At 32.9% G+C, this 9,324-nt stretch overlaps 1 long non-coding RNA gene across 1 annotated transcript; it reads left to right on the top strand.

The window, feature by feature from the left end:
* Positions 1 to 3,409: 3,409 nt before the first annotated feature.
* LOC143062102 (uncharacterized) lies at positions 3,410 to 7,416 on the top strand. Its single transcript, XR_012974547.1, has 2 exons — positions 3,410 to 4,585; positions 7,043 to 7,416. It is a non-coding gene; the product is annotated as an uncharacterized LOC143062102 (long non-coding RNA).
* Positions 7,417 to 9,324: the final 1,908 nt, after the last annotated feature.

Here is a 9,324-nt window from a genome sequence, read left to right as displayed (position 1 = left end):
TACGAAAACAGATCCTTACATTTTTTTTGTTGCATACTCGTAGCAGATTGCATTTTAACAAATATATTACGATATTGTGTAGGGTGGAATATTGTGAAAGAGAATATATACACATGGAAAAAAGTATTGCAACACCAAATTGAAATTGAAATTAAAAAAAACACTTATCACTGAACTAGTATATATTTGTTTAGGGGCCAGCTGAAGGACGCCTCCGGGTGCGGGAATTTCTCGCTACATTGAAGACCTGTTGGTGACCTTCTGTTGTTTTTTTTTTTTTTTTTTTTTTTTTTTTTTTTATTTATTTGGTCGGGTTGTTGTCTCTTTGACACATTCCCCATTTCCATTCTCAATTTTACTTTTATTTTTTTTGTGATATAATTTGTTAAAATAGAACTAGTTAAACATTATTTAAATATCACCTGAGTTTAATCAATAAGTATTGACTCGATAAGTTCTTATCTGCACATGCAGCTACTGTAACCGTAAACAGCAAAACAGATGTTTTTATCTTCATTGTTTTCAATACTTTAAATAACCAAGTTTATAAATTTATGTGATTGACATCTTGTAATGGGTCCTCCACAAGCTTAATTGCAGCAATAAGGCAAATAATCAGCATGAGAGAAGCTGGAATGTCGCTGTGACAACCGCACGTATTGTTGGTCATCACCACCCCACTGTAAAGCGTTTTGAGAATAAAAATCAGGCAGTAAACGGTGTTAAAGACCTTCCGAGATCAAGAAGACCCCTATATCATCTGCTAGGGAAAATCAAGCATATTGAAGGGTGGTTAGAACGAAACCCATTGAATACAATACAATCCTAAAAAGAGAGTGGTGGGCATACATGAACCTTTTAACAAGAACTGTTCGAGACTACGGGTTATCGTGCGATCAGACCATTTCGGGGACCATTGCTTACGAACAGACACACAGTTGTCCGTATCCAATGTAGTGCGGAGCTCGAAAAAATTGGAAATAAGCATCGTAGAGAAAGATCTATTGTTCCAATGGAATTCGGTTTATATTTCTTGGCCCGATCGTAGCCCTGATTTGAACCATATTGACCATATATGGGACTCTATTAGGCGTAAAGTGCGCGGAAGGACACCCCAGTTCAAACACGTCATGAAATAACAATGCCCTTCATCAGAAATGGTTACTGCTACCTTAGCAACAAATTTGTCGATTTATGGTAGGAATCAGAAGACGTCAAGATGCGGTTATCCGTTTGAATGGAGGCTGCGCACAAAGTAGTAATTCTTTGGCGTATAATGATCAACCATGATGTGAACAATCATCTTAAGATTTTTTTTTAAATGTCAGACATTGTAAAGTTCGACTACAGTAAAAGTTGTAAAATGCATTTTTTTGTACAAAAAACACTTCATTTTGTTATTAAGTCTCCCAAACAAAGTTTGGAGACTTATTGTTTTTGGTCAGTTCTTATTATTTTTATTATTCTTCTTGTTCCTCTTCCTCTTCCTCTTCCTCTTCCGCCACTTTAAAAAATGCACTTGTCCGCAGCGTTTCTCCAAAACCGCTTGTCAGATTGACTTAGGATTTCGTAAAATGGTAGACTAATATGTCTAGGTGAGCCATCAATCTTTCGTTTGTGCATTGGGGTCTATTAAGGGCTATTTTGGGGGAGGGTAGAAAGAAGGGAGGGTTTTACTATAGAACCCTATGGGATTTTATTTTCTAAAAATTTCAAATGAATATAACTTGAAAACTGTAAGTGGTAGATACATGCAGTCTTCAGAAATGATTATAGGACAATAAAACAAATCACATGAAATATAGGGGGAGTCCCTGGGAGTTCATCCCCACCCCCTTCAATTTGAGAATATGCTTATATCTTGTAACCGATCCAGATCCCCACCCCTAAACCATATATATTCCTGATTGGGACAATAAAACAAATCAAATGCAATTAAAGGGAGGTCCCCGGGGGTCATCCGCACCCCGTTCAATTTCATAATGTGCTATTATCTTGTAAATGGTCCAGATCCCCACCCCTAAACCATATATATTCTTGTAGGGGACAATAAAACAAATGAAATGAAGTTAAAGGGAAGTCCCTGGGGGGTCACCCCCCCTCTTGTTTGAAAACTTGTAAACGGTCAACATCCCCACCCCTAAACCATATATATTCTGTAGGGGACAATAAAACAAATGAAATGAAATAAGAGGGAAGTCCCTAGGGGGTCACCCCACCCCCTCTTGTTTGAAAACTTGTAAACGGTCAACATCCCCACCCCTAAACCATACATATTCTTGTATGGGACAATAAAACAAATCACATGAAATTAAATGGAAGTTCCTGGGGGTCACCCCCACCCCGTTCAATTTGAGAATGTACTATTATCTTTTAAGCGGTCCAGATCCCCACCCCTAAACCATATATATTCTTGTAGGGGACAATAAAACAAATGAAATGAAATAAAAGGGAAGTCTGGAGGGAGTCACTCCACCCCCTCTTGTTTGAAAACTTGTGAACGGTCAACATCCCCACCCCTAAACCATATATATTCTTGTAGGGGACAATAAAACAAATGAAATTAAATTAAAGGGAAGTTCCTGGGGGTCGCCCCACCCTGTTCAATTTGAGAATGTGCTATTATCTTGTAAACGTTCCAGATTCCCACCCTAAAACCATATATATTCTTGTAGGGGACAATAAAACAAATCAAATGAAATGTAGGTAACTTCCCTGGGGGATCACCACCACCCCCTCCTGTTTGAATACTTGTAAATGGTGGAGATCCCTACTCGTAAGCCATATATATTCTTGGGACAAAAAATCAAATCAAATGAACATATGAATGGCGAGTTATGGGAGCTTTGTTTGGGAGACTTCGTAACAGCATCCTGTTACAATTACTTCTTGTTAAAATTGTGGTTAGATAATTCATTTTTTTTCAAACATTTTTTGTTCTTTTAAATGCCAATGTTATCATGAACTAGGTTTCAATATTATTTTACAAATATTTTATCATATTTCATCCAAAATAAGAGGCTGATTTTTCGAGTTTTAAAAAATCAAGGTGTTGCAATACTTGTAAACATATGTGTATATATCTCTATAAAATGCTTTTGAACACAATAATAGTCATAAAGAAATCAGTTGTATAATGTTGTTTGTTTGTTTATTTTTATTAATTTGCCTCGGTTTTGTCTGTTTACTTGAGATATTGGTTTTGATTGCCTGCTGGGTGTCATCTTCCCTTTCTCCTATATATTACACTTTTTGTGTATATATAAATATACATTTATTAATAACTATTACAAATTTTGTATAACCTTTTGTCGTCTTAATTATGATGAATTTGATTTCGACAGCGTAATACATAAAACACAAATTTATAGTTGATTAATTATCCTTCATTGTCGGGTTCCATGGCCTGCATAACATGTTTCCATAGTCATTATCTGAAAGTGCACTGTTGACTGTTTAAACTTTGCATAATGTTATACAGGTAATTATGGTATCGCTAGTTGTTGAATCTATAAATGCTAGGATAATTGTGTTGTTCCCAATTATAACGTTTCGAAACTACATCTTACATCACGTTTCACTCAATTTCTTTTGTTCGTACCCGAGGAACGCTTACGATGCATACGTACCAATCCTTAGAAGAAACCGTTTGACGCAAACATCCGAAGTAATTTGAGCAGTTATATCAGTTCCGGTTTTAAAAATTTAACTGTTTATACTAAAAGGTAAACTGAAAATAAAAGTGGCTAATTGGTAATGATACGTCTATAAAGACGGGAAATGTAGAAATAAAGCTATCAGTACTCTTAGTATACCTAAACATTTAATGAAATTAGTACACCATTCCTTAGGTAATTTTAACGGTACAAAACCAAGATAGTCCCAAGTCCCTTTAATGGAGACCAAATAAATCCGTAGCACTTTAGTTTTTTACCTTGCCATTTATTACTGTATTTTCTGTGCTATTCATGTATTCGTTCTATAAAGTTAAATTTACAATTTAGAAAATTATGTTCAAGTCGTTGTTGATATCCCTTCCTTACATGGTCATGCACTTTAATGTGTAGTTTTGTAGCATGATCTTATAAATAATATAATCGGAAGAACTGACCATCGGAGGACCGCAAGTTTCTTGCGGATGGTCTGAGAAAATAAAATCATATCTCTATACTTGAAAATTAGGGTAAGGTACATAGATACATTCTTTTTTGAGAAAAGCTCCTGTGTGGAGTATGAATAAATGACAGGGAATTCAACCTCACCGTAATAACAATTATAGTCTAGTGATATAATTATTGTTTATCGTAATAATGGGGTTTATTGTTGTATATTATATTTATGTTTGTAAATAATAAAGGCAACAGTAGTATAACGGTGTTCAAAAGTCATAATCGATTGAGAGGAAACAAATCTGGGTTACAAACTAAATAAAACCGAGGGAAATACATCAACTATAACAGGAAAACAAAGGAACAACAGGAACACTGAAGTGCAACAAAACCCAAACGCCAACATACATAGAAACGAACTATTTGATAACAACTGCCATGTTTCTGACTTTTAACGGGACATTTTAAGACAAAAGGTGGGTTGAACCTGGTTTAATGGATGACCAAACCTCTCTGTATAACAGTCATATATTCGCAGATATCATGGGATATTCTTTGGCGTTCTTTAACACAAGTTTTCGGTATTCATGATTTGTTACTGATATATATATATATATATATATATATAGGACTCTAAAGTGCGATGGGGACGCTAAAGTGCGATGGTCACGCTAAAGTGCGATGGTCTTCGCTGAAGTGCGATGCCTACACACGCTAAAGTGCGATGGTCTTCGAAAGTATAGACGTAGTAAACGTTCTGTTGATTATGACGTGAACAGTCGTTTATAAATACAAGAAAAAAATGAACATGCCGATAAATATAGAATATTTGTTTACCAACTTTAAAACAAATGTCCATGACTTACTTAATTCAAACCTAACCGTGCTTTGTCGGCTGAGGCAAATGGTTTTTCCCCGGGTGATGCTGGAAGAAGTACTTATGTCCTGAAGTCGATCATTTTACTATATAGATATAAAAATATACGCATAAGTATCTTTTATCTTGTTTCTATTAGAAGCTAACGGATATTGAAATCATTTTTTATGTCGCAGTTTACTTTGCGATCCCCGTTAAAATATTGTCGATTTTATTGAAAATTAAAGTCGGTAAAATATAAGGTACATGTTTTCATGCGTAAATCATAAATTGTCCGCTAAAACATTATTTTGTACATTGTAGGAAAATACAACCTGTATTTGTACTCGCTGCGAAATGGAGAAAGCTCGGAGAACATTGCATTTCTCTCTCTTTTAAATAAAGATTTTAACTATTAAATGTTACACATACACAATGAACGAATTTTGTATTTGTAACTTACGATGACGACTTTAAGGGGAGAAGTTCACATAAGGGATAGACTACATGTGAACTGCAAGCTACACTAATTATCAAAATATTTGAAATGCCCGAATTTAAAAAATCATACACAGGATATATAGATTTTTGTCACATCAAAATTACCATTTTAACAATTATATTACCCTTTTAGGCCATCGAACTTTCGCGTGATATTCCATCGTACTTTATCAAACAAACAACAATCGCACTTTAGCGTGATACACCATCGTACTTTAGCGTAGACCATCGCACTTTAGCGTGACCATCACACTTTAGAGTACCATCGCACTTTAGAGTCCTAGATATATTACTCACGACAAAACAATTTTAATATCTATGTTCTTAAAAGATGTTTGCATGAGTATTCATTGAAGAAATTTAATTATAACAAGCAATATAATAAATGCTATTTTGCATTCGATAATATCCGCGTATTTATACGAAATTTGGTCGTTTATCAGTCAAAAGCTCAAAAAATTTCTGCGGCAAAAGGTCATATCAGATGTAAAAATAATGTATTTTGAAAAATGCACAATAAAAGCAGTGCTTTAAAATATAATGATATGATATCGATAACAACAACAAATGACGTCAAAACTTCAACAAAATTGTGCATAGTTCTATTTATAAACATGACTATGTTTTATTCGATAGTGCATTTGTTTTTCATAACATAATTATGCTTTATTCATAATATATTCAAGGTGGGAATGTTTGTTTTTGTATATAAGTTTTTATAAATGACCGCTCTTGTTAAAAAAAAATCGGTCTCTCAATTCCTTATAACTATTATACAAAAAAAGGATATAAACATCAATTACCAAAACTTTCAGACCGTATGTTATTATATATATATGTTATCGGCAATAAGTGAAATTAGGCATTAAGCTTAAATCCTAGGCAATAAGCTAACGCCTAGGCATTAAGTTATTGCCTGAAATTTCCAGGCATTAAGCTTATTACCTGAAATTTGGTGATGATTATTCATCCTATTGCCGAACATGATTTTAGGCAATAATTGAAATTTTAGAATTTATGTGATTTTAGTGATTTTTTTGGAAATAAAGTATTTTCTTAATTATATTCCTAATATTAATTTACGTTTATCTGACAAATCTTCAAATTTTAGTTCTTTTCTTATTTAAAACAGAATTAACTCATACTTTTTTGTGGAAGTACAAAAGATAAAAAAAAGATTTAAAACAGTGATTGTATCCCATAAAAAAGGGAGATTCTATATAATCCTTATACTAATTATTTGAAAATGTTTACACTTCACTGGTCAAGCTGGTTTGAACTGGTCAAAAGTAGACAAAATTAAGATATGATTTTTTGCTCATACCATTTTATTGGATAAGTAAACTTTCTTTGTTAAAACATTTGTTAAATACCCTCAGGCCATCTTGTCTTTTTCACTTCTTTATCTGGATTATTCGCATTAAGTGACCATATGCAACACGAATTCATTTCGTAATTCACTGAAAAAAAATGCAAATACCTAATTAATTCTACTCTCAGAAATAAGTCTTTATTGATATTTTAATGAAAATAATCAAACTGCCTGCATAAGAATTTTATCTGTTTATTTTTTCAGGTCAATGATAAGGGCAATGCTGTTGTGGCTACAAGGTTTGGACAACTTCTAGGAACATTTGGAACAAATGAGATGGGAATATGTAAACAAAATTTAATTCTAGAAGAGGAAATTAATTGTGAAACAACTTTAAGTGTACGTGAGGCAGCAACCCATCAGTCATTATCCGGAGGTCAAGGATTTTTTTAAATGTTCTTGTAAATCTAAATGTTTAAGTGACCGGTGCAAATGCAAGAAAAACGGGAGAAAGTGCAATAGTCGGTGCCACAGTTCGACAACTTGTGATAACAAATGATTTTAACACAAATTTGTATCAAGTTTTCATGTTTTATAAGTAATATTTGATGAGTTTTAATAGTAAAACATATTTTATCTGTGATTTTATTTCCAGTAGATGACATTTTAAACTTCAGTTCTCGTAATGTTATTATGTAACAAATGTATAATTTTTATTTAATTGTGAATAAATGTCTTTTATTTACTCGCATTTATACTTTAGGCATTAAGCTTAATGCCTGGACACATTTTTCAGGATTTAAGACTAATGCCTAACATCATTTAGGCATTAGACTTAATGCCTAGGCGTTAGCTTATTGCCTAGGATTTAAGCTTAATGCCTAACTTCACTTATTGCCGCTAACATATATATATGAGATAATATATATAAAAAAAGTTCATAGGAAAAACAAAAAATCATATCTTTAGAACCTGCATTTTTATGGCACAAAACAAAGAACAAACATCGAGGAATGATAGAAAGTTAAATCACAACAATACTGAACTCCGAGGAAAATTCAAAACGGAAAGTCCCCAATCAAATGACAAAATCAAATGATAAAACACATCAAACGAATGGACAACAACTGTCATATTCCTGACTTGGTACAGGCATTTTCAAATAAAAACACAAATGCATGTCATGCTATATTCATTAAACACTAAAACGTCACTCGTGCATAAAACCTATTAATCTCACACGTATTATTGATAGATATAACGAGGTTTATAATAAAGATACAATTGCAAAACATGTTAAAATTTATTATTTCCTTAATCAAAGGAAAAAATCGGTATTCCAGAACATATAGAAAAATAATTATATATAATTTCATCATTAATTTGATAAATCAAAAAATTAATACTTAAGTCGATGATTTGATTGAATAATTAAATTACATCAGAAATATAATATGACTAAAATATTTTTTTGGAAAATAAGTATAATTTGTATCTGATTACTACGATTATTTATGGTATTTGAATTTCAATAAAATAATATCATAAACCTGCAGATCGTTGATAAGAAACATTTTTATAGAATAGATTACAAACTATCTTCTTTTGTTAATTCTGTTATCAAAAGGTCCATTTTGGTTTTGATTTGATGCAATTATTGTTAATTAGAAAATGATAACATCTAAAATCATATACTTGCAAGTCTTCCGATTTCATAAGTAGGATGATCGTAGCTTTTTGTTTACCCCGATACACTATTGCAAAACGCCTCACAGAGCATAAATTTGTGATTGGAAACACCTAGATCATATTGATCAATAGCATAGTTACATTTTTAAAAGAGTATAGGTTAGGGAGAAAGAGTCAAGAGGATCTACAGTACTCACAAACATGTTGTTAATTGATGTCTGTCAATGTTGTTTTTCGTTCATTTTTGTAGATAAATGTGTACATAGGAATAAAATTGAGAATGGAAATGGGGAATGTGTCAAAGAGACAACAACCCGATCATAGAAGAACAGACAACAGCAGAAGGTCACCAACGGGTCTTCAATGCAACGAAAAATTCCCGCACCCGGAGGCGTCCTTCAGCTGGCCCCTAAACAATATATATACTAGTTCAGTGATAATGAACGCCATACTAAACTAGATCGAGTATTTATATTTTAAAGGGAAGAATTAGAAGCAACAGTGGTAAGATAAAACTAGAGGCTCTAAAGAGCCTGTGTCGCTCACCTTGGTCTATGTGCATATTAAACAAAGGACACAGATGGATTCATGACAAAATTGTGTTTTGCTGATAGTGATGTGTTTGTAGATCTTACTTTACTGAACATTCTTGGTACTTAGAATTTTCTCTATCTATAATAAACTTGGACCTTTAGATACAGTGAAAAATATTTTGTAAAAATTTACAAAAATTTACCAAATTAGTAAAAATTGTTAAAAATTGAATAAAATGGGCAACAACTCCTTAAGGGGTCAACTGACGATTTTGGTCATGTTGACTTATTTCTAGATCTTATTTAGCTGAACATTATTGCTGT

The sequence above is a fragment of the Mytilus galloprovincialis genome, chromosome 2, assembly GCF_965363235.1.
Source record: "Mytilus galloprovincialis chromosome 2, xbMytGall1.hap1.1, whole genome shotgun sequence".
Taxonomy (NCBI): Eukaryota; Metazoa; Mollusca; class Bivalvia; order Mytilida; family Mytilidae; genus Mytilus; species Mytilus galloprovincialis.
This window is presented reverse-complemented; position numbering and strand designations above follow the sequence as displayed.